Raw genomic sequence first — 27,022 nt, 5'->3', positions numbered from 1 at the left:
GAGCCCGACCCTCTGGTCGACTGGAGAACACTCTACCTCAACTACCTACTCCATGACACACTACCAACGGACAAGGTGGAGGCTCGACGGCTCGCACGCCATGCCAAATCTTTCATTCTTGTGGAGGGCGAACTCCACAAACAAAGCCACACCGGTGGGGTCTACGGTCACCACGCCGCACCTAGAACCTTGGTTGGAAACGCATTCTGACAGGGCTTCTACTGGCCCACTGCAGTAGCCAATGCCGAGCAGATCGTGCGCACCTATGAAGGGTGTCAGTACTATGCTTGGCAAACTCACCTCCCAGCCCAGGCACTCCAAATGATACCCATCACGTGGCCCTTCGTTGTCTAGGGGCTCAATCTGGTGGGACCTCTCAAGAAGGCACCCGGAGGATACACCCACTTGCTTGTCATCATAGACAAGTTCACAAAATGGATAGAAGCTCGGCAAATCTCTGTGATCAAGTCCAAGCAAGCCGTGCTATTCTTCCTCAACATCATCCACCGCTTTGGAGTGCCAAACTCCATCATCACAGACAATGGCATGCAGTTCACTAGTAAGAAGTTCCTTCGATTCTGCGATGAAAACCACATCTGGGTCAATTGGGCCACCGTCACGCACCCCCGAATGAACAAGCAAGTCGAGCGCACAAACGACATGCTCCTACAAGGCCTCAAGCCTAGGATCTTCAACCGGTTGAACAAGTTCAGCGCACGGTGGGTCGCCAAGCTCCCTGCGGTACTCTAGAGGCAAAACCTCGGGAACAATTTCTGAGTATAACTAGTAGGACTGCGGGAAACCCATGCCCCGATGGCTACGGTCTCTTTGCTCACTAGCGTGATCAGAATTGGCTCGCCCGCACTCCGAGCTTTTGTGACCTTAACTATGGGAAGGGTCGGAAAGCATTAAACCTCTTTTGCCAAAAAGAGGGAGAAGAGCTAAAAAGCTGTTTGCCATAACGAAATTTGAGAACTTGTTCATTTTTGCACAAATTCATTGCTTACAAAGTGATTTCCTCATGAAAAGGGATTGATGTATTCATAAATACAAAAGACTATTCACATGGGGGCTCCCCCACAACTTAAATGATTACATTTGCTGACCAGTTCTACTCTAAATACTACTACGGCCGTGGCGCCACGCTCTCCATTGGCAACATCCTACCGCTTCGCGGGATGACTGAGGGTGCCGTCGTCTGCAACGTCGAGCACCACATTGGTGACCATGGCATCTTCGTCAGGGTGTCTAGGGACTACGCCATCATGATCAGCCGCAACCCTAACAATGGCACCTTGATGGAGACGCTGCTCGCCGAAGTATGGCCGCCATGACTGGTGGATGTCTCCAACATCTCATCAAACTTTGTGAACTGGCCGATCTGAGCGGCTATGAGGGCGAAGCCCCCCATCGACGTAGTCTTGGGCGGCTTCCCCACCGACAAGGCTCGCCCGAAGAAAATTCACCGAAAGAGGTCTCCGTACGGCTGCATCCCGACAAAGGCCTCGCAGGCGGGGACAAAGCCGGCGATGAGCAGCGCCTTCCAGTGCGCCTCCTCCTTCTGCGGAAGCGGCCCCTTCTCAGTGAAGGTGGACACCACCATCTCATCTAAGTTGGATGACCTCCAGCTCGACATTGCGCTCTAGATTCATGAGCGGATCTATGAGTCCTCCTCTCCCTAGCATTACCCTCTCTCACTTAGGAATCGCCGCGATGCACGAATGCATACGGTGAAAAGGAAGAAGGAGGGGAGGTAGCAGCTCAGGAATAGGTGGAGGAATGGGATGAGAACCCTCTCCCTTCCCCTATTTAAGGAGGAGACGCAGCAGTTGGAGAAAGGTGAATGGTTGGGACGAAAAACCCTCTCCCTTCCCATATTCAATGCAGATGGGAATTCGATGCTGATGGGAATTTGAGGGGATGCATCTGGACCGATGGGACGCGCCCTGCTCAACAAGACGACGCCTAGTCAAATGAGACATGGCCTAGGCATGGCCCACCACTACCGCACGTCGGGCACAAGAAACAAGGTGCACCCACATGCAGGCGGCTCTCCACTTCCCTAGGCGAACGGAACCTCCATCAAGGGGAGCCCAATAGGCCTCCTGGGTCGATCGGATGGCCTAGGCGAACGCCGAATGAACGGCCACCAAAAGATAAGAACCCTTGTTTACTTACTTTATGTATCAATTTCACTACCGAGCCTCCGACCCCAGCAACGGCAGGGGTGCGGACATCGCTCGGGGGTTGCCGAGAGTGTCTACTCGTTAGACATTCTCTTCGCTCGACACCTCCTTATGTTTAAAAACCAAAGGCATGGTGTGTAGGTGTAAACTTTGAGTAAAACTAGATGAACTGCTAGACCCTATGTCCCAGCGGCTACGGCGTTTTTGTTCACCAGCATAATCAAATTCTTTGTCCGCACACCCCAAGCTTTAGCATCCGCCTTCTCGAGAAGGGTTCAGAGGGGTCTGCCTATGGAATCTCGTTCAAGGAGAAGTTGTTAGGTCGCCCAAATTGATCGAATGGCTCAGACCGCTGCCGAGAGACAGAAACAAAAAATTGCGATGCTCGTGCAGGTTACGCCGGCCCCATCGCAAACATTGGACCCGAACCCTACACGGAAATATCCGGTAAGAGCTTCCCATCACTCATACCACCAAGGTAACATCACCGACCCTCGCTTTCGTTTCCATTACATCATACATTCAATCCCATACATCCAAACATTGCATATGCAATTGCTGCATCTCAACGCTTTGCGTCGTGTCATGAAGCGGTAGTCACCTCATTCGATATGAGCGGCAACTGACTGAGGTTCGAAGGCCGGCCCACGAAGGGCTTAAGGTAGCCTCATGTCAAACAGAGCCAGGGGAGAAAAATCGAGATGAGCCCCAGCAGCCTTGCCTGACCCCACTCAGAAGCGGACAGGGACATCTCGATCTTTCTCGTTGGATTCTAACCTCCAGCCAAACCCACAGAATCTCCATCGAGGAGAGGCCAACGGGCCACCCAAGCCTATCGAACGGCTCGGGCATCTGCCGGGAGGCGGTTTAAGAAGTAGTGGAATGCCACATGAGGGCTCTACCGACCCTGTCAGTGTATGACGGACCAGAATTCCACATGAACGTGCCCGTTAGCGAGCTCATTGAGCACGACACTCGAGCTGTCGAGGCAAGTGTCGTTAGCTCGGCCCCTCCGATTGTGGAAACCAAGGATGGGGTGACACGTGAAGCACAGCCAACCCTTATCAGACCCTAAGGGGCTCGGGGGCTCAAGCCGTCTGATCCTAGATCAAGAGACCGAGGTTCGAAGGCCGTCCCACGAAGGGCCCGAGGCCACCTCGCGTCGAACAAGAGCCAGGGGAGGAAACGCAGATGAGCCTCAGCAGCCTCGTCCAACCCACATAAAGGCGGATAGGGTCATCTCAACCATCTAGTTCAATCAAACCTCTAGCCGAGCCCATAGAATCCCCATTGAGGGGGAATCTGTTGGAAGACGGGTTAAGGAGCAATGGAATGTCACCCGAGGGCTTTTTCTAACCCTATCACGAGCGATGGGACCGGATTCCGTTTGAACATCCCTGTTAGCGAGCTAATCAAGCACGTCACTCGAGCCATCGAGGCAAGTGACGTCACCATAACCCCTCTGGTTGCGAAAACCGTGGACGGGGCGACAGTCACAAAAATGAACCGACGCTTGACCGAATCCCTGCCACGCGTGGGGGCTCGAGGAAGGTTGAACTTGTAAGGAGACCAAACACACGGTCGCAGAACGATAGCTAAAATCCTAAGGAAGGGGTATGTGCGAATACAAGAGTAGTTTCACTATCCTCTCTTCGGTCTCCAGTGACATCCGACCCCAGCAACTGCAGGGGGTCGGATCTCACTCGGGGGCTGGTAAAGGTATAAATACCTCCTTTTTTTGAAACAGTCACTACGTCGGACCTCTTCCTCACATTAAGGTTGGCAGCAAGGTTTGTCAGAACAAATAACCAATTGTGCCTGGTAAGACTACAAAAAACCCACGCCCCGAAGGCAATGGTAACTTTGCTCACTAGCATAATCGAAGTTTCCCTCTTATACACCTCAGGCCCTACGGTCTTAACAAACAGAAGGGTCGGATCGCATGAGCACCCTCTTTCGAACGCAAAAAGGGAAGAAAGCAAGTTCAACCAAACAAAATGAAATTATGAATTTGTTCGAACGAAATGAAATTATGAATCTATCTTAAAGATACAAAAAGTGCCGACACTTGTCCACAGATTAAAGATAGTGTCAATCAAACCCATTCGACTAACTATCCCCTCCGTGGGAGCACCCTATCTTTGATCCTGTTCGCCAGGTTCTACGCAATAGGAGTCACTTCCGTCTTGATCTCATCCAGCTCGGAGACTTCGTAGCTAGGCGCGAAGCCGGTGCTCATTGTCTCCAAGTCAATGCTCTCCGCATAATGAGACCGAGCAACAGCAAAGGCTTGGGTGATCCTAGCGTGAAAAGCGTCCTCCTCAAGCTGGCGCACCCGCGCCGTGATGTCTATGGTAGAGGCCGCAAGCGAGCTGGTTCCCTCCGGTCGTGCCACCCCTAGGTCATCGAAGACCACCCTGATGATAGTGTGCAGGATATCATGCTCATCGCTCTCCGCCTGAAGGATCCCTCGTGTCTCGGTCAGCTCCGTGGCCAGCCCGACGAAAACGCTCTCGGCCTCCAGCCTTCGGGCTACCATGGTTCAAAGATCAGCCCAGAGGGAGCTAACCTCCTGACGGGCCTCGTCGCGCTCTTAGATGGTCTAGTCGTGCTCCTCGAGGGCTACACCGTGCTCCGAGCGGAGTCTCTCCACAGTCTGGCGCAGCTCGTCCCGCTCCTTGCGCAGCCAGGCTATCACCTCGGTGTCCAGGCTCGCCCTATGCTATAGGGCCATGGACCTCTCCTCCGCTCTTAGCTTGAGCTCCTGCTCCATCTCCACCTCGACTAGGAGGTCAAGGGCTTACTGGCGGGCCTCGACATCCCACTAGAGTAGCTCGTCCCGCTCCTTCCGCAATCTGGCGGCCTCCTTCGCATCCCGTCGCACCCTCTCTGATAGTCCATCAAAGGACTTCTCGGTGTCCTCCACATTCCGATGCGCCTCGGCCTCCCGCTGCCAGAGACTGGCTGCCTCCTCAGCCAAAGGGGTTAGCTTGGCCACCCGCTGTTGGGCGGTAGCGAGCTGAGCGCTCATATCTCCGCGCAGCCGGGCCTCCTCGGTGAGGCGGTCCCTTTCCACCTTCTGTTCGCGGAGGAACCAGGATTTCCCCCAGCTACGAGCGATAAGGGACTGAAAAGAAGACCAAAGTCAAAAAACACAAAAATACATGAAGAAAGAAGAAAGCGAGAGGGGAAATTAAGCAGATACCTGGCCAGCAGGAAAGATGACGTCATGTAGGACACCCCTGGCCTAGTTTAGGACATCCATCATAGCTGAAATCACTCCATTGAGACTCTCCCGCTCTGTGCTCTCGGTGGCATCATCCAGCGAGAAGAGAATCCATGATGAGTCTTGAGGATCCATCCACTGGAGCAGTGACTCACCCCGCGCGGGCGAGCGGCTGCCCTCGATGTCAAGGCCTAGGGCAACCGCCCGCTGGTCCTCTCCCCTGCCACCACGATGCCCGGGGACCCTTCGGCCATGTCCGCCTCCGTCTGGCCCGCATCGGGCGCCGTCGCCTAGGCCGCCGGAGGCACGGATCGTGCTGCTTCCTCGGGCACCACCACGGCTGCGTCCGGCTACACCTAGCTTATCACGGTCGTGGCCACCTCCGCTTGCGACACCATGGCCTCAACTAGCGATGCCGCACCCACCATAGACGGCGCCACAAGTGCGAGCGGTAGCTCCATCCGCTCCGATGTAGGCAGCGGAATCACCTTTGCCGCCATTTGCTTGGCGACCCCCAAGGATGCTCCTTCAGCCCCAGCGTCCGCTTGAGCCACCAAGGGCACGAGCACCACCACAGGCGACACTTGACCGGCCGACGAGGCCGCAGCATTGGCTCTGCTCCTGCACGAAATAGGAGCGACGTCGGGCGACGGCCCCCGTCTCGCCTGAATGGCGACGCTCTTCTTGGGCGCCACCGCCTCAAGACGCTGCAAGAACACAAAAAGCATGAGTCATGATGAAAATAGAGAAAAACAGAGCAAACGCAGAGGAACTGGTGGCTTACACCAGCGCTATTGAGCATGGCCGTTTAGGGGATGAGCCCCCAGGTCTCTGTTTCGCCTCGTTAGGGCAGGACCATTTCGAGTCTGCCCCTGCTCCTGGGCAGAGGGACCCGCCTCCCTTGTATACGAGGGCGCGGCAGCGGAGCCACCGCCCTCCACCAATGCAGCGGCAGATCCGCCTGCTTCTGCTGGCTCTTGAGGTGCGGCGGTAGGACCACCCCCCTGCGCTGGCACCCTAGGTGCGGTGGTAGACCCGCCCGCTCCTGCTATCTCTTAGGGCAGGCCAACAATTCGTCCCATCTCTACTGGCCCCACGGACGCTCTTTCTCCCGCGTGGAACGGGAAGGGTCCCTGCATTGACGAGTGGGTACCTGTTAGCGTGTCCTCACTTCCTAGGTCACCCCACTCGGTGTCTACGACTACCTCATCATCCTCCTCCTCCTCCTTGTCATCGTCATCAATGTCTGTCTCCTCTCCTCACTCCCGTGCCTATTGTTTCTGCTGCTGCTTCTTCCTCTCAACCTCCTTTGTCTTCTTCTGCCACTCGGCCATGGTGCAATATGAGAGTGGGCGAAGGGCATGACGTAGCCATCGGGCGGCGACGGTGCGTCTTCATTGCTAGACAGCCGCCACTCCTCGGCGCAAAGAAGGCTACGGCAAACGAGGCCCTCCAGGCGCTGGAGGGTGACATCGGATCTGCACCATGGCTCCATTAGGTGATTAGGGTGGTTGGATGTGAGCTTGACGGCAGCTGCGATGCGGGTGTGGGAGGCTCAAGCGATTGGCGGTGGAGGTTGTAGATGCAAAGGCAAAGAGGCAAAGTACGGAATCCTGGAGGCGAACCCCTTAGTTTTATAGGGGCGATGGATGCGAGAAGGGCAACCGTCCACCTAGATCTCCGTGTCTGCCACGATACACCACCACATCATGTCGTGGGATATGCGCCCGGAATCCCTATCCTTTCCCACCAAAGTCGCGTCAGACATTTCGCCTTCCCGGGCAGACCAGGACACTTTTCCCGCAGAGGGGATATGGGTCAAAAAAGCGTTGCTTCAGCCCGCCTGGGCCCAGGAGTTTGAGGGCTAGCCCAATGGTTTCGGCGGCCATCCCAACGAAGGATGGGCCCGTGAGCGGCCAAAAACATAGGCAAACAAACCTCAAGGGAGTCCTGATCCGCCATCGAGTCTCAATTGGGCTGACCTTGGATGAATCCCCGCAAACGGGATACTAGGGTTCCCTTTAAACTATCCAGTTGATCAAAATGCCAAATCTCACAACCATGCCCGCGGAGAGTCCGAATTACCCCCTAGGCGATTCTATCCGAATCACCCAGGGGCTCGGGGGCTACACCCGATGGGTGCGCTCGCGCGCACCCTCTGGCGAATCGAAACACCCCCTGGGCGACTCAATCCGAATCACCCGGGGGCTCGGGGGCTACTGTTGAGGACCGAATACTGGGGTACCCAAAGAGGAGGAGCTAAATAAACCATCCAACATTGATGCTTCCGAACAGACAAGAACACAACTACACTTCTTGCCCATACGATCGAAGGTAGGCTGCGCCTGGCCTGGCCCCAAAGGGTTGGCTGCGCCTCACCCGACCCCCGAGGGCTGGACTCCGCCTCGCCCGACGTCTGGTGGCAGACTCCGCCTCGCCCGATGGCTGAGGGCTGGCTCCGCCTCGCCCGACGTCTGAGGGTAGGCTCCGCCTCGCCCGACGTCCGAGGGCTGGCTCCGCCTCGCCCGACGTCTAGGGGCAGACTCTGCCTCGCCCGACGGCTGAGGGCTGGCTCCACCTCGCCCGACGGCTGAGGGCTGGCTCCGCCTCGCCCGATGACCGGGGACTGGCTCCGCCTCGCCTGATGACCGGGGACTGGCTTCACCTCGCCCGACGACTGAGGGCTGGCTCCACCTCGCCCGATGTCTAAGGGCTCCGCCTCGCCCGACGTCCGAGGGCAGGCTCCACCTCGCCCGATATCTGAGGGCTAGCTCTGCCTCACCCAACGTTTGCACCCTGCTCCTTCATGATGACGAGCACAGGGTAAGATAGGACACTCAAGTCAACCGCGGTACCGAGAACCATACCATGCACACCTGCGAGAAAGTACGGTCAGGATATGATGAGACAGACGCTTTAAGCCCTTCCAGGCATGACAGGGCCCAAACAGTGTTGTAGGCACCGAATTTTGTCTCACAGTGTTATGGGCGCCACCATCAACCCTCGGACGCGGATCCTGACATAGCATACGACAACCACTACGATCCAGGAGGGAGCTCACATCATCTACAGTAACGGACGTATGGTCACTTCCCCGTCTGCTCCCCGTAGGGTCATGGCTCGGCATCCTGGTGCGCCACGCCGCCCGCCGGGGTAGGATGGGATGTGACCACTTACTGAACGAAGCCAGAGCACGGCCCTATCAAGATCAGCAAACGTGCTATCCCTAGCACCGTCTGCCAAGTCAGCAGGGCTGGCTCAGAGGAAAATGAAGACCCGGCACCTTCAAAGGACCTTCTTGGCCTCTGGTTTTTCTTCTTTCCCCCATCTGTAACCCCTGCTCCCCCTTGATCTATAAAAGGGAAGGCAGGGCACCCCACTAAGGGGATGGATCAATTCGACACACCACGCACCACATTACACACGGCTGAGCAGCAACCGAGCTCTCAGCGCCCTTTCGACCTTTCCATCAGAGACTTGGGACCTGTCACTCTCTCGGCCGTTTGTACCCCCTACTACGAACATTTTCAGTGCTAATAACATGAGCAGCAACAATAGTCTGGATGTAGGGACATTCTGCCCAAACCAGTATAATCCTTATGTCCTTTAGCACACTATCCGGGCCTAACGCGCAACAAATATAAATTTACTAGTTGGTGTTTACTCGAAATATCGACAGCCAGTCACGGCGAGAAGAAAGGGAGAGAGGAAGAAGAAAGAGACAGAGGGCAAAAACGTCATTTCACAGTTGTTCTCTCACCTCCTAAGCCAGAAATAAATATTTTAATACGTCTAGTGTCCTTCAGCAAGTTTGGCACAAACTAGAGTGTTCGCCAGCAAATCAATCTTTTTCGGTGTCCGCTGGCAAAGCGACCTCACTTTAGGTGTCCGCTAGCAATTTTTGCCATGTTTTTTTTCTTAATTTAAGTATGCTAGAGATAAGTTCTTTGAGAATAATTATATAATTGAATGCATATTTATACCCATTATTCATCATATATATGCTTAAATTTAATGTGATTACCATATGCCGCTATCGGAACTTAGCATCCGCAATAGTGCCTCCTGTCTCGACACCAATTCACTACCAACTCGCGCTATACACTTTTTAGTACCTTGTAGTTCAAAGACTACAATGACTATTCTGCCTATATACTACCAAAACAACGCTTGACCTAGTATTAAGGTTTCGTATTTCTTAAGTTGCTGATTCCCACTTTCACATGCAAGACTGGTGAACAAGATAAGGAGATCTCACTTCTTTTCTTGTTTGGCTAAAAATAACCATGCACGCAAGATCTAAAGAGACTCGCATACACGTATTAACTTTGCAGGTTAGCTTCTCAAAGAAGATAGCGTGAGGAATTGATTTCAGTTCTCTCTTTTTTTCAAAAAAGAAAAAAGATACATAGCATGAGATGCAGACCAGACGTGTAATCCTTAATCATCCAGCATGACAGTGTTGCCAAATGAACGCACTTGGCGAGCCGTTAACTCGTTTATTTGGTTTTGCCATGGCCCATTAGCAATGAGCTTTGGGAGCTAGCTAGTGAGCAACGCACTTGGCGAGTCGTTTTTGGTCCCAGCGACGACTGAATTATAGCTTGATAGGTATGCATTTAATAGAAATGAAGAACTCATAGATTTGTTTTTCAACTCTAGAGTAAACTAAAATTCAAATTTAATCAAAATCTTTGACCGGTATAGTATTGTTTCGGACCTCACCAAAATAGATAAATTTCACAGAAATTCGATCATTTCAGGCCTGAACCCTGGTAAACTCTCAATCACGCACTGTGATATGCCTCATAACTACCAGACCACACACAGTCATATAGACGCTAGCCAAAGCGACCGTGCGTGAAGTACCTGGCAGCCGACGACCATAACATCTGCTGGGACAGGAGTATTATGGCGTTGGCGTGTTAATTTGCTCCTGACAGGAGTATCTACGCGTGCACGAACTGTATCGATGGCCTTTAAATATGCGTAGTCCCGTAGTCACGAAACTGTATATCCCGTCCGCTGCCTCCTTAGGGCGCGTTCGGCTGGCTGATTGCCGGCCGGCTGGCTGGCTCTGTCACTCACGAAATCACTGTTCACGTTCTGCCAGAACAGTATTTTTCTCTTACAACAATCAGCCGGAACAGTATTTTCAGTCCTGCCGAACTGTGGGAACGTCGACATCACCTACCCCTTCGGCATAGGAGCCGGCTGCTTCCGACAAGGCTTCGAGCTTACCTGCAACTACACCACTCAACCTCCAAAGTTATTTCTGGGCAACAGCACAACTCAGGTTAATCACATTTATGGTACCAGTACCACAATTTACACCCATGCTGTGTTCTTCAACTATACTCCTAACTTGGAAGAATCTAGTGTGAACGCCTACAATATATCTTGGGATGCTCCCACTAAGGGGATTACTATCTACAGTTATGACATTTTGTTCTTCCTTGGCTGCGATTTCGATGTTGAATTGTTCGATTATGTAAGGAACCCAATCGGCTCCTGCATGAGCAGGTGCCACGGCAAGGTATTGCCGAATCAAGGGCCTTGCAATGGGTTAACTTGACCTCAGGCTTTCAGGGAACAATAGTTCGGACTGGCAATATGTCAGCACAGTCAGATCCTCTGCACCCTGGCATTATGGCTTTCATGTCAAAAGAACAATACATGCAAGATGCGACTGTTCTTTTCTCAAGTTGGACAAATGCAAGCAAGATTTCTGATGCTGAACTTGAGGTTGCCATCATGGACCAACCAAGCTGCGAAAGTGCGCAAATGAACAACACAAGTTATGCCTGTGCCACGGGCAGCTCTTGTGAAAATGGGTTTTATGGAGGTTACAGCTGCTACTGCTACAACAACAATTATTATTATAATTATAATGCTTGCCTTTCTGAAGGATGCATGCAAGGTTCTCCCTGCTTGCTTTATGTAAAAAAATTGAAATATTAATGTTTTATCTCAATGTCCTAACTCTATCAATCTACTATTATGAAGCAGATTACAACCCCAAGCCTAAAGAACACTGCCAGAGGTCATGTGGGAACATTTCCATTCCCTTCCCTTTCGGGCTCGAAGAAGATTGTTTCGGAAACCAAAGGTTCCGACTTAACTGTACCACCGCAATTGAGACGCTTTTTAGCACAACATCAGCTTGTTATGATGGTTAGCAACGTGCTAAACAATGCTAGCTCCGGGAAAGAAGATACACAGTTTCACGTGACTGGTCTGTCAGTAGAAGATGGGACTCTGATGGTTAGCAACGTGCTAAACAATGCTAGCTCCGGGAAAGAAGTAATAATAGCTCAGGCCAACGAAAGGGGAGGAGTGTACCTCTACGGCCCTGTGGAAGACCAATTTGATTTTTCTATGGAATACGACATTGTTATAAGATGGGCAGTTACAAATTCATCTTGTGAACAAGCTATGCATAGGAGAAGTAGTAACTATGCATGCCGTAGTGTAAACAGTGATTGCCAAAACGTGACCTATGGGAAAATATTTATGGGATATCGTTGCAAGTGTTCTTCTGGCTACTCAGGAAATCCGTATATACAGGATGGCTGCACAGGTATATACTTTTCCTCCTTCAGTATGTGCTACAGCAGTACCATAGTTCACACCTGAAAATGGAAAGAAAATTAACAAATTCACATACTCCAACAAAGTTGTAATTTGTAGCTAAATTAGACTAGGCAGATATAGACAGGAGATTCCTTTTCATCAGCTTGTTATGCAAGTATGCAACCACAGATTATGATGATCAACATATATAATGAATAACGAGAATTGATTGTCTACAGATATTGATGAATGCTCACTGCCAAACTACTGCAAAGGTACATGTCAAAACATTCCTGGAAGCTATAGGTGCACACCGTGCTCTCATACCCAAGAATTTGATTTCATCAAGAGGAGGTGTGTTACATCAGCTAAACAACGGAATCTTCTTTTGGGTAAGCCATAGCAAACAAAACTCCCTTGAAATTATAGTTTGTAAACATTAACATGATTTCATGACAATAGCAAGTGCATATAGGTATTGCAATTGGAACTAGCTGTGGCATTGGATCCATATTTATTGCCTTGGGTATAATTATAATTGCCAATAAGTGGAAAAAAGGCATCCAAAGTTGAATCCGACGAGCATACTTCAAGAAAAATCAAGGTCTGTTATTGGAGCAACTAATCTCAGAAGACTGTGCTACAAGCAAAACAAAGATATTCACATTGGAGGAACTAAAGGAGGCGACCAATAATTTTGATGCTACCTGTCGGGTTCATAAACCCGGGGTCCCTAATGGGCCTGCTCCCCAGCAAAAGCTCGGCCCAGCAGATGACGTTGCGAACGACGGGCAACTCCTGGGCCAGCCCAGATACCTAAAACGATAGGCCAGAAGGGCGATCCAGTCTCCGACAGGCCAAGGAGGAACAATGTTCGCATCCGACTCCGGCTGCCTCTCCGACCAGAAGGCCTGGCCAAAGAAAGGACAACGCTCGCTTCCGACTCCGGCCCGCCTCTCCGAATGGAAGGCATGGCCAAACGCTCCGCCTCCGACTCCGACCCGCGTCTCCGACCGAAAGGCCTAGTCAATGCCCGCCTCCACCTCCGACTCTGACCGCTTCTCCGACTGGGGACACACCGAACCCCTGCTCACAGCTCTTCTCCGACCAGCGTAGTTGGAGCCGACTGGGACCAACCGACCAGGGACGCCCGCTCGGTAAGGACCCAGGAAATAGGCAGAGCAAGTAAGGCAGGACGCTCAAGACAACTATAATACTGAGGACCAAACCCTGCACACCTGCAGGACAGTACTGTCAGACCATGTCAGAAGGGTGCTCTGCAACCTTCCAGACATGTCAGAACCCAAACAGTGTTGAGGGTGCCGACATTTGCCCTACAGTGTTGTGGGCGCCATCAATTCCTATACCAGGCAAGTGCGGTAAGGCCCCCCACATGCGTCTGGGCATCCACAGTATTGTGGGCGCCGACATTTACCATACCTGGTGAAACACGGTAAAACCTCCCAATTGCGTCTAACATAAACAGTATTCTGGGAGCCTACAATCAACTTGTACCTGATGGCGTGGGCAACAAGACTTAGTAGCACACGAACACTCTCTCTCTCTTGTTAGGCTGTCCCCTTCATCTATAAAAGGGGATGTGCTCTCTCCCAACAAGGGACGATTCAGATAGTTGATTCTGATTCTCTCTGCTTGGCTCTAGAACTCTAAAGCCAAGACGGAGCATACGTTCGAACACTTAGCGCATGTTGGAGCTCCCGTCACTCTTGGCCCTTTGGCCCAGAGTTCGACCGGACGTCTGATACCCCCCATCTTACTCCCTCTCGTTTGTAACCCCACAGCAAACTTCGAGCACCTGGGCTCAGGAATGAAGTCACCGACCGACCCAAACTGGATGTAGGGCACGTTGCCTGAACCAGTATAAACCCTGTGTCATTGAGTGCTAGGCAACATCCGATCACAACGTACGGCAAAACTATAAATACTTACTTGTTGGTCACTTTCTGCACCGACAGTTGGTGTCGTCCATGGGGAAGACACCGTATGTTCACGCTTTTGGTCATCGGATGGCCCATCTTTCCGCCATCTTCGGCATGGCGGGCTCAAACGATATGATTCGCTTTGGCTCGCTGGAGTTTCCCACGCTCCCACCCGTTGGGATGTGGGTTCCTCCCATCTTCGAACCGTCCCAGGCCTTCCTCTTCAGGTGCCTGGACTTCATCACTGACCGGCTCGCCATGCTTCGCCTTCGTGAGGAGGCGCTGATCCCGACACCCGTCGGAGGAGGAACGCCCTCCGTCGTCTCTAAGCCACCCGGCGACCTCAATGATGAGGCACCTGCGCTTCGCTCCGAGCCTACGCTGGGCTCAAACCCCACTGTGAGTGACGTACGTTTTATTCTTTACTCGCTATTTACTATCGTCTGCCGATTATCTGGAGGGACCCCGTTGTCCACACCGCAACCACCATACGACTGGTTCCCCTATGGCCTCGCGTCCCCCACAGACCCGTACGCCCAGGGACTCCGAAAGATGCTGACGCCACCCCTCTCACATCTGAATTCATGGGGATGGCGAGCTATGCTCCCGCCTCTTTCCACGGCCTCATGGATGACAAGGTTGAGAGCGACGGTTCTAGCATCGGTGACGTGGCACTTAGCCACCCTCTGCCCCAGGAGTGCGCTATGGCGAACACCCTAGGACAGCCGCCGGTGGTAGCAGAGTCCCTACAGACTCACACCCCTCTGGACCCTCGTGCGGAAGCCCTCTCGTGTGTGTAGGAGCACGGCGAGGAGCTACGACAAAGGCGGCAGAACCAGCCGCCGCCTGCGCCAACACGCTCAGTGCGACATGCTGTGCCGCGCACGCGTGACCCAGCGAGCGGCGCCCGGGGGCACGCCCGTTAGGTCCAGCGTAACATCATGGATGGGGGAAACGATCCCCCACAATTTGCTTGGACTGGCCAGAACATTGCCGCTGCAGCGATGCTTCTGTGCGGCCTTCCCGAGCCTATCACCCCCAGGAACAGGCGATCCACCGGAACCTCCGGGCGCTGGTGGAGACCACCGCTGTTCAACAGGCAGAGAGCTCCATGTCGTGACACCGACTCACAGCCTCTTTCTCCACTGGGGGCAGGGGCCGCACCAGTCCAGTCGCTCCATCTGCTCACCGCTATAGCCGTCGAGCGCGGCATAGGAGGCCGCAGCCACACCACGGCTGGACCCAGCGCCAGCTCCACACCGACCGCCCATGCGCGAGCGGCTCAGACTGAATCGAGATGCCCACAACATCATCAATAATTGGCGTCAAGTCCGACGGGACAATGACGTCCACCGAGCAGCGGCGAGAGCAGGCTGCACGAGCCCTGACCAGACCATCGAGGGGAGCATGACACGCACACCAGGCATGGTCGTCGACCGGACGACCGAAGTCCTAGCCCAGACGGCCCAGGACCCTAGGCCTTTGGCCATCGCATCCAGAGAGCGTCGTTCCCACAACGCTTCCAGCCACCCACCAACGTCGCCAAGTATATCGGGGAAACAAATCCCGATATATGGCTCGAAGACTTTTGGCTCACCTACCGAGCCAGAGGAGTGGATGATGACCACTTCATCATTTAGTACCTCCCCATCTGCGTGGGGGAGCACGTTCGAGCATGGCTCGAATTCCTCCTGCCTAGCAGCATCCGCGATAGGGCGGATCTCAAGAGGATCTTGATTGGAAAGTTCTAGGGGATGTACGTCCGTCTTGGGAATTCCTGGGACCTCAAGAGCTGCCAGCAGGAGCCCAATGAGTCCCTATGGGATTACATCCATAGGTTCTCGAAACGGTGCAACTCCCTTCCTGATGTCATCGACGCGGACATCATCAGCGTGTTCCTCTCCGAGACGACCTACGAGTCCTTGATCCACAACCTCGGCTGTCTGAAGCCCCGTACCACCCGCTACCTGCTCGACATCGCCACAAACAACGCCTCTGGCAAGGAGGCGGTCAGAGCAGTCTTCCCGGGTTTTATGGAGGTTACAAGGGCAAGGCCAAGCATGAGGATCAAGACAAGGGCCCCTCCATGCAGAGGGGCAAAAAGAACAAGAAGGATCATCGCCGACCGAGCAACTCCACGTTGGTTGCCGTGGCTGATCGCACGGGCAAGCAGCCCTAGTAGGGCCTACCTGACCACTTCGACAAGCTCATGGAGAGCCCATGCACCAACCACTCCTACCCCGTCAAGCACCTCTACAAGGACTGTGAACTCCTCAAGTGCTTTCTGCGATAGAACGGCGGGCCAAAAGAAGGAAAGGGCAAGGAGGCAGTGGCCAAGAAAGGGGGCGTGGCGGGAAAGGATGGGGACGACTTTCCCGATCCCGAGGAATGCATCATGATCTTTGGGGGATCTGATGCCATCTACTCCAAGCGCCAGTAGAAGGTGCGCTATAGAGAGGCATGCACCACCGAGATGGCCATCCCCTCCTTCCTTAGCTGGTTGAAATCTCTGATCACCTTTGATCAGAGGGACCACCCTTCCCATGTTGCCAGACCAGGCCGCTACCCGCTCGTCGTCGACCCCATTGTCCGCAAGAAGTGCCTCACCAAGGTGCTGATGGACGGAGGTAGTGGCCTCAACATCCTCTATGTCGACACCCTCGATGCCATGTGCATCCGCTAGTCGAAGCTCCGTCCAGTGAGCTCTCCCTTCCACGGCGTGATCCCGGGGACGCAGGCATACCCACTCGGGCAGATCGACTTGCCCATCACGTTTGGCAACCAAGCCAACTTCCGCTCGGAGGACCTCACCTTTGAGGTGGTGGACTTTCTCGGGTCCTACCATGCCATCTTGGGGCGGCCATGCTACACCAAGTTCATGGCGATCCCCAATTACACCTACCTCAAGTTGAAGATGCCAGGACCGAACGACGTCATCACCGTGGGCAGCACCTTTTCGCATGCCTACACGTGCGACCGCGAGCAATTTGAGCTCGCCACTGCCGTCATCAACTCTGCCGAGCTCCCTCAGCTCGGGGAATCATCGACTCCAGCGGTCCCAGACTCCAACAAGCCAACCTCCTCGACTGCCTTCCGCCCACTCGAGGAAACCAAGGCTGTGGGGATTGACCCCACCGACCCAACCAAGACGGTGAGGATCGGGACCCAGCTCCTGGCCAAATAGGAATGCAAGCTCGTCGACTTCCTATGCGCCAATCACGATGTCTTCGCATGGAAGCCTTCTGACATGCTGGGCATGCCATGGGAGGTCACTGAGCATGCACTGTGCCTCATCCCGGGCTCAAAGCTTGCCAAACAGCGTCTGCATTGCTTTGACGCGAGAGGCGTAGGGTCATAGGCGAGGAGATCGCCAAACTCCTGGCAGCCGGATTCATCAAAGAGGTATACCACTCTGACTAGCTTGCCAGTCCTGTTCTTGTTAAAAAGAAGACTGGGAAATGGAGAATGTGTGTTGATTACACCAGCCTCAACAAAGCGTGTCCAAAGGACCATTTTCCTTTGCCATGCATAGACCAGATAATCAACTCCACCTCAGGATGTGAAATCCTCTCCTTTCTAGATGCCTACTCAGGCTATCACCAGATCATGATGAAAGAGTTTGACTAGCTCGCAACCTTGTTCATCACCCCGTATGATTCGTACTGCTACATAACCATGCCTTTCGGTCTAAAGAACGCTGGCGCCATCTACCAATGGTGCATGCAGCAATGCTTCGCCGACCAAATCGACCCGCTCGACTAGCCTGATCAGGTCGACTGGCCAAAACCAACAATCGCCGTCTATGTTGATGACATAGTGGTCAAAACGACTCAAGCTTGCGACCTGATCGCAAACTTGGCCACAATGTTCGCGAACCTCCAAAGGTTTAGCGTCAAATTGAATCCCAAAAAATGTGTTTTTGAGGTTTCGAAGGGGAAGCTGCTTGGATACATCGTGTCCGAACACGGTATCGAGGCCAACTCTAAAAAGATCACGTCCATCTCCAACATGGGCCCTATACGCAACATCAAGGGTGTACAAAGGCTCATTGGCTGTTTAGCCGCCCCAAGCTGGTTCATCTCCCAGCTAGGCGAGTGGGGGATGCCTCTCTACAAGCTTCTCTAGAAGATGGACACATTCATTTGAACTGAGGAAGCACAGCAGGCTTTGGAGAGCCTCAAAGTGTCACTGATGTCGGCACCAATCATCGTCGCTCCCAAACGGGGAGAACCCCTCCTCCTCTATGTCACGGCAAGCAACCACGTGGTGAGCACCGCCCTAGTCATCGAAAGGGAGGAGCCTGGACACCACCTTAAGGTCCAACGACCATTATACTTCATCGGAGAAGTACTCACCGACCCCAAGGTTTGGTACCCCTAGGTGCAAAAACTTCTGTACGCTGTGTTGATGGTGACCCAGAAGCTCCTGCATTGCTTCACCGACCACGAAGTCTTGGTCTTCACTTCATACCCGCTAGGAGACATCGTTCGCAACCACAACGCCACGGGACGAATCTCCAAATGGGCACTCGAGCTAATGGGCCATGATATCAGGTATATGCCCTGTACTTCTATTAAGTCTTAGGCTCTCGTAGACTTTGTTGCTGAATGGATGGAGGTCCAGCTACCGACCCTGGACGTCACCCACGAGTACTGGATGATGTACTTCGACGGATCGGTGATGGCGCCCGGCTCAGGGGCTGGAGTGATTCTAATCTCCCCGGATGGGAGCAGGCACTAGTACGTGATCTGCCTCCATTTTTTGGCTTCAAACAACACCACAAAATATGAGGCCCTCATCAACGGACTGCGCATCACCATCGACCTCGGTGCTACATAGCTATATGTCCGCGGTGACTTAGAGTTGGTCGTTGACCAAGTCATGAAGGAGTCCTCTTGCAAAAGCCCCCTCATGGCAGTATACTACCAGGAGGTGCGCAAGCTCAAGGACAAATTCTAGGGGATCGAACTACATCATGTCCCCCAAAAGAACAACGATGCCGCCGATTTTCTCACAAAATTGGCTGTTAGGCAGGCTCCGACTCTAGATGGCGTCTTCATCAATGACCTCCATGAGCCATCAACCCGTATCCTAGAGGTCTGATCCATACATGCTTCGACACCAACCCGACACTCGGGGGCTCCGACCCGGGTGCCTCCACAACAATGTCGCCCGTCGACATCACCATGGTAGCTCTTGATCAAGCTGACTGGCGAGCACCGCTGCTCGCCTACCTCCTCAAGGAGATTCTCCCACCAGAAAGGACCAAAGCACGACAAATCGCTCGACGTGCCAAAACATTCATCGTGCTCGGCGATGAGCTTTACAACCGAAGTCCGTCGAGAGTACTCAAGAAGTGCATTCTGACAGACCAAGGGAAACAACTCCTCCTCGAGGTCCATGCCGAAATCTGAGGACATCATGTGGCCCCAAGGTCGCTAGTCGAAAAAGCCTTTCGCCAAGGTTTTTACTGGCCCACCGCACTATGAGATGCAGAGGAGGTCGTCCGTAGGTGTGAGGGATGCTAGTTCTACTCTCGGCAAACACATTTGTTGGCACAAGAGCTTCAAACCATCGCCATCACCTGGCCATTCATGGTCTGGGGACTCAACATGGTAGGAACCCTCAAAAAGGGCCCGGACGGCTTCACTCACCTGCTCGTAGCGGTCGACAAATTCACCAAGTGGATAGAGGCGAAGCCCATCACCAACATCCGCTCAAAAGAGGCGATCAAGTTCTTCCTCGACATCATCTACCGATTCGGCGTTCCTAACTGTATCATCACGGACCACGGAACTAACTTCACCGGGAAGAAGTTCCTGGACTTCTGTGATGGATACGACATTAGGATCGACTGGGCTTCAGTCGGACACCCACGTACTAACGATCAGGTCGAACGTGCCAATGGCATGGTCCTCTAAGGACTTAAGCCATGCATCTTCGACTGACTCAACAAGTACGCTGAGTGATGGGTCATAGAGGTCCCAGCAATCCTCTAGAGCCTAAGAACAACCCCAAACTGATCCACAGGGTTCACACCCTTCTTCCTGGCCTATGGAGCTGAAGTAGTGTTGCCCTCAGACCTCGACCACGGCGCCCCAAGAGTGAAGGGCTTCGACTGCGATCGAGCCGTGGAGGCTTAGCAAGACGTGGTTCACCTACTCGAGGAGGCTCGTGAGATGACCGTCATCTACTCTGCTCGGTACCAGCAAACTCTCCGTAGGTACCACGAAAAGAAGATCAGAGGAAGGACACTTGAGGTCAGAGATCTTGTGCTCCAAAGGACGCAATCAACAAAGGAGAAGCACAAACTCTCTCTGCCATGGGAAGGTCCCTATATGGTGACCGAGGTGATCTGACTAGGCGCCTATCGACTGAAGGACGACGACGGCAACATTCTCACCAACACTGGGAACATCGAACAGTTATGTCGTTTCTTCCATTAAAAATTCAGTCATACCGCTTTTCTTTCATTCAACGTTTGCTCCTATAAGCACCTCAGCCTGAACACTTTTAGCCCGGGTCGCTCGGGGGCTCCACGAGGGTGCGATACCACCTCTCTTTTTTACTATCACATAGTAATACTTTTTTTGCCCAAACGAAAGGGCGTTGCCCGAGCGAAAGGGCATTCCGTTCCTTTCATTACCCTACGTGACTTTGTTTTAACTCCCGACCAATCGCACCCCACCATAACCTACGGTTACGAGCAGTAGAGCCTCGTGGGCCACGCCCGGGTTCTTAAAGTTGCAGCCTACGGAATGAACGGGCAGGTACAAAAAAGAAAGGATAAAAATAGAGCTATGCAAGGGTAAAAACAAAGAACGGATGGGACATGCTTCCCCTTACGAGTGATTCCATCACAAAATGAAACTGATGTATTCACAAATACAAAAAATTGTTCACACAGGGACTCCCCCACGAACTTAACCTTTACATTTGCTGATTACTTCTACTTTAAATACTACTGTGGCCGCCTGGCGGCATCGGCTGACGGCGCGACCGGCGAAGATAAAGGCTGCTCGCCCTCCGACGGGGCGATGTTCAGTTCGGACGGAGCTTTCGACCTGGCCTCCACTCCATCCGTAGGCTGGGTGATGTCCTCTTGATGCACGCCTTCATGGGCATCATCCAAGAGCGTTTACTGCCACCAGACATAACTGCTACCAGGGTTCAGACCCAACCATCCACCAAAAACTCCTAAACAGGGACACTGCCTACTGAAGTATGGCCGCCATGGTTGGAGGAAAGAAGTCCATGTGTGGCTCCATCCCAAGGAAGGCCTCTCAGATGGTCACAAAACCGGCGCCGTGCAGCACCACAGTCGGATTGAGGGGCTACAGTTCTAAGCCCCACTCATTGAGGAGTCCATGCAAGAACCAGTGCGCGGGATGTCCTAGCCCACACTTGTGGAAGGCGAGGAAAGAGACAACCTCATTGGCGCAAGGTCGTGAAACAACCTCCCCTCGCGTGGGAGCCCTCCAGTGCGCCACCTCCTTCGGTGGCAACAGCCCCTTCTCGGCAAAGGTGGCCAACACCGACTCATCCACCTTGGATGGCATCCAGCTCGACATCTCGCTCTGAAATTACGAAACAGATCTATGAGTTCTCCTCTCCCACGCTTTACCCTCTCTAACTTAGGAACCGCCGTGGTGCACGAACGCACTTGGCGAGAAGGAAGAAGGAGGAGAGGCGGCAATTGGAGAATAGGTGAAGAAATAGGACAAAAACCCTCTCCCTTCCCCTATTTAAGGAGGAGACACAACAGTTGAAGAAAGGTAAAGGATTGGGGTGAAAAACCCTCTCCCTTCCCCTATTCAATGTAGATGGGAATATGACAGGACACGTCCTAACCGATGGGATGCGCCCTGCCCGACAAGACAACGCCTGGTTAACGAGACGTGGCCTGGGCATGGCCCACCACTACCGCACACCGGGCATAGAAAACAAGGCGCAACCACGTGCAGGCGGCCCTCCACCTTCCTAGGCAAGACCTAGAAGGGCCCAACGACGGGACCTCCATCAAGGAGAAACCAACGGGCCTCTTGAGTCGATCGGACGACTTAGGCGAATGCTGAGGGACAGGTAAGGAGCAGCAGAACGCCCCATGTAGGCTATACCGTCTCTGTCATGAATGGTGGGCATGGGTCCCGGTCGGACACATCCGACAAAAGCTCCTCAAACCCATCACTCGAGTCATCCAGGTAACTTTACCAAAACCTTTTATTTCATTTATTTACATGATCATTCATTCATCATTTCTCATACACGCATTCGCACATTCATCCATGCACGCATTCATTCATTCATCCCATGCATCCAAAGCATTGCATATGCAGTTGATGCATCACAGCGCTTCATGTTGCGTCATGAAGCGGTAGTTGCCTCATTCAACATGAGCAACGACAGACTAGGGTTCGAAGACCGGCCTACGAAGGGCTTGAGGCCGCCTCGTGTCAAACAGAGCCAATGGAGAAAACATAGATGAGCCCTAGTGGCCCTCGCCCGATATGCTCAAAAGTAGATAGGGTCATCTCAACCTTCTCATTCGATCCTAACCTCGAGCCATGCCCACAGAATCTCCATATAGGGGAGGCCAGTGGGCCACCTAGGTCGGTCTCCGAAATGACCCGGGCATCTACCAAGACGTGGGTTAAGGAGTAGGGGAATGCCACATGAGGGTTATGTCGACCCCGTCATGAACGACGGACCCGGATTTCACTCGAACGTGCCCATTGGCGAGCTCACCGAGTGCGTCACTCGAGCCATCGAGGCAAGTGACGTTAGCTCAGCCCCTCTGGTTGTGGAAACTATGGATGGGGTAATGCACGAAACTCAACCGACCCCTATCGAGCCTAACCCCTCGGCGCGCCCGACGGCTGCGCCCGACGGCTATGCCCGATGCCTGGATCATGAGTCTGTCTCACCCGATCCCTCGACTGTCCCTCGGCACGCCCGATGACTGGATCCACGAGTCCATCTTGCCCGACCCCTCGGCTGTCCCTCGACTGTGCCCAATGCCAGGATCCGTGAGTCTATCTTGCCTGATCCATCGGCTGTCCCTCGGCACACCCGACGCCTGGATCTGCGAGTCCATCTTGCTCAATCCCTCGGCTGTCCCTCGATTGCGCCCGATACCTAGATCCATGAGTCCATCTTGCTCGATCCCTCGGCTTGCCCCGACGCCTGGATCCATGGGTCCATCTCGCCCGATCCCTCAACTATCCCTCGGCTGCGCCCGACGCCTAGATCTGTGACTCCGATTCGCTCGATCCCTCAGCTGCGCCCGATGCTTGGATCCACGACTCTGACTCGCCCGATCCCTTGGCGCACAAAATGCCTTGGTTGACGACTCTGTCTCACCCGGTCCCTCAGCCGCGCCCAAACGCATAGGTCCGCGCTCACAAAAAACGATGGATCAGAAACTAAAAAGAGGAGGCTATGCCCACCAAGGTGCACATGCACACACCCGCTGACAATAGCCCCCTGGCGATTCTACCTAAATCGCCCCGGGGGCTCGGGGGCTACACCCACTGGGTGCGCGCGCGCGCACCCGTCGGCAAAATGAAAAAAGCCCCCACGCAATTCTACTAGAATCACCCAGGGGCTTGGGGGCTCCTGTCGGGTTCATAAACTCGGGGTCCCTAATGGGCCTGCTCCCCAGCAAAAGCTCAGCACAGCAGACGATGTTGTGAACGACGCGCAACTCCTAGGTCGGCCCAGATACCTAAAATGATAGGCCAGAAGGGCGATCCAGTCTCCGACCAGAAGGCCTGGCCAAGGAGGAACATCGCTCGCTTTTGACTCCGGCCGCCTCTCCGACCAGAAGGCCTGGCCAAAGAAAGGACAACGCTCGCTTCCGACTCCGGCCCGCCTCTCCTACCGGAAGGCATGGCCAAACGCTCCACCTCCGACTCTGACCCGCGTCTCCAACCAGAAGGCCTAGCGAATCCCTACCTCCCACTCCGACTCTAACCTGCTTCTCTGACCGGGGATACACCGAACCCCTGCTCACAGCTCTTCTCCAACCGGCGCAGTCGAAGCCAACTAGGACCAACCAACCGGGGACGCCCGCTCGGTAAGGACCCATGAAATGGGCAGAGCAAGTAAGGCAAGACGCTCAAGACAACTGCAATACCGAGGACCGAACCCTGCACACCTGCAGGACAGTACTGTCAGACCATGTCAGAAGGGTGCTCCGCAACCTTCCAGACATGTCAGAACCCAAACAGAGTTGAGGGCACTGACATTTGCCCTATAGTGTGTTGTGGGCGCCATCAATTCCCATACCAGGCAAGCACGGTAAGTCCCCCCATGTGCGTCTGGGCATCCACAATGTTGTGGGCGTCGACATTTACCATACCTGGTGAAACACGGTAAAACCTCCCACATGCGTCTGACATAAACAGTATTGTGGGCGCCTATAATCATCTTGTACCCGACGGCGTGGGCAACAAGACTTAGTAGCACACGAACACACACACTCTCTCTCTCTCTCTTGTAAGGCCATCCCCTTCATCTATAAAAGGGGATGCGCTCTCTCCCAACAAGGAACGATTCAGATAGTTGATTTCGATTCTCTCTGCTTGGCTCTAGAACTCTAAAGCCAAGACGGAGCATACGTTCGAACACTTAGCGCACGTTGGAGCTCCCGTCACTCTTGGCCCTTTGGCCCAGAGTCCGACCGGACCTCTGATACCCCCCATCTTACTCCCTCTCATTTGTAATCCCACAACAAACTTTGAGCACCTGGGCTCAGGAATAAAGTCACCGACTGACCCAAACTGGACGTAGGGCACGTTTCCTGAACCAGTATAAACCCTGTGTCATTGAGTGCTAGGCCACATCCGAGCACAACGTATGGCAAAACTACAAATATTTACTTGTTGGTCACTTTCTGCACCGACACTACCCGTGTTCTTGGTCGTGGAGGACATGGAACAGTTTATAAATGGATTCTATCAGACCATCATGTGGTAGCCATTAAAAAATCCAAAATAGTGGAGCAAACAGAGATAGACCAAGTTATAAATGAAGTTGTCAGTTTGTCTCAAATCATCCATCGTAATGTGGTGAAACTATTTGGTTGCTGCCTAGAAGATGAATTGCCCTTGCTTGTCTATGAGTTCATTTCAAATGGCACTCTGTATGAACTTCTTCACATGGATACTACAGTAAAATGCTTGCTTGCTTTCATGGGATGATCGCATAAGGATTGCAGTGGAAGCATCCGGAACTCTGGCTTATCTACACTCAGCAGCTACAATACCAATTTTTCACAGAGATGTAAAGTCTTCAAATATACTCTTGGATGACAACTTCACCACAAAGGTTTCAGATTTTGGTGCTTCAAGATCTCTTTCACTTGATGAGACCCATGTGGTGACAATTGTTCAAGGAACATTTGGTTACTTGGATCTAGAGTATTATCATACCGGTCAACTAACGGAGAAGAGTGATGTATATAGTTTTGGAGTAATACTTGTGGAACTTTTGACAAGAAAGAAGCTAATTTTTATTAATGATTTAGGTGCAAAGCAAAGCTTGACGCATTTCTTCATTGAAGGACTTCACCAAGGGTCTCTTATTGAAACAATGGATACTCAAGTTGCGGAAGAAGCAGACCGGGAAGAGATTAGTGAAATTGCCTTACTTACAGAAGCATGCTTAAGGGTCAAAGGAGGAGAGCAACCGACTATGAAAGAAGTAGAGATGAGGTTACAATTCCTAAGAACAAAGAGACCGAGAAAAAGACAACATTTACATGGAAAAGGAGATATTGAGCCTTTTCTATGTGCAGAAGCTAAGAATTCCCTCGAACATATCAACCTAGTTAATGCTACCCATATAATACCTCAAGAGACCTCTAGGTGCTACAGTTTGGAGCAAGAATATGTGTCTTCATTTAGGCCACGCTAACTACATTTGCACTAGATAATAAAGGGCTTTGCTTAGATACTAATGCATTTGAGATATAATATATTTCGGGGAAGCTATGTTATATTTAGCATATTTGGATGAGATTGTATCTCATAGATGTGTTTTATGTGTATGCACAAGATATTGTAGACCACATCGCTTGTATGCCTCCGTATTTATTTAGATGCATATAACATGAAGTCACTGTATTAAAGATAAGGTTGTGTAAGAAAATACAAAATAGTCATGGCTGTCGATGAGTCCAATGATAATTTGAGCAGTTGCCAATGGCTTAACCAGTGGTGCCAGTAGCCATCTGACTAATGCATGATTTCAACTGCAACATGCTGCTGCACTTCTTTTTTTTGCCAGTTATTAGCATGACTAATGTTAATTGACACTCCGGACAACAGGAACTCACTCTTCCCTTCAATGTCCTTTCAGGACAGTATCAATAGCACGGTAGATATGCATTCAACACAGAACTTCGTAACTGTATTTGCAGATATGAAATACAACTCCATGTCTCTATCCTACAGATGCAACTGATCTGCATATGGAAAATCCGAATTAGCTTCACGCATTTTAGACTAGAGCACTTCTTTTCTGGTTGTGGCTAAAAGATCGATTAAACACTAGAGCACTTCTTAAAAGAAAAAATATGGCTCCAGAGGATTACACTTGTGTTCTATGCAGTCATCAGATTGAGGAAACCTTGGAGAACCTCTTCCTTTTTTGTCCTTTTGCTCACGCTTATTGGGCTTCTATTGGAATCATCATTCCACAGGTGGATGATATTTTTCCAATTTTGGAACACATTCGAACAATGCTCCATGTGTAGCACCTGGGTTTAAGAACAAAACCAGATACACACCATATGTAAGCCCAGGAAGTCAAATATCACATATAGCTATAAATAAGGGTAATATTGAAAGACAATGCTCAATATATAACATACTTAGTACAAAGGATATAACCTTATACAGCAAACAACAGAAAGACAACTCCGATCTTCGGGTGAAGACTCCAATTCCACAGGGACAACTGATTGGTTGATCACAAGCCTAATTCCTCCAAACTCTAGCAATCTGGTACCCATCCGGGATTCTTATCCAAATAATTAAAAAATAAAGCAAGCGTAAGTACATGTCATACTCAACAAATATAACATGGGGTTCTTG

General features: G+C 52.2%; 1 pseudogene; it reads left to right on the top strand.

The window, feature by feature from the left end:
- Positions 1–6,950: 6,950 nt before the first annotated feature.
- Positions 6,951–25,841, top strand: LOC136465913 (wall-associated receptor kinase 5-like; annotated as a pseudogene).
- Positions 25,842–27,022: the final 1,181 nt, after the last annotated feature.

This window comes from Miscanthus floridulus, chromosome 7, assembly GCF_019320115.1.
Source record: "Miscanthus floridulus cultivar M001 chromosome 7, ASM1932011v1, whole genome shotgun sequence".
In the NCBI taxonomy this organism is placed as follows: domain Eukaryota; kingdom Viridiplantae; phylum Streptophyta; class Magnoliopsida; order Poales; family Poaceae; genus Miscanthus; species Miscanthus floridulus.
This window is presented reverse-complemented; position numbering and strand designations above follow the sequence as displayed.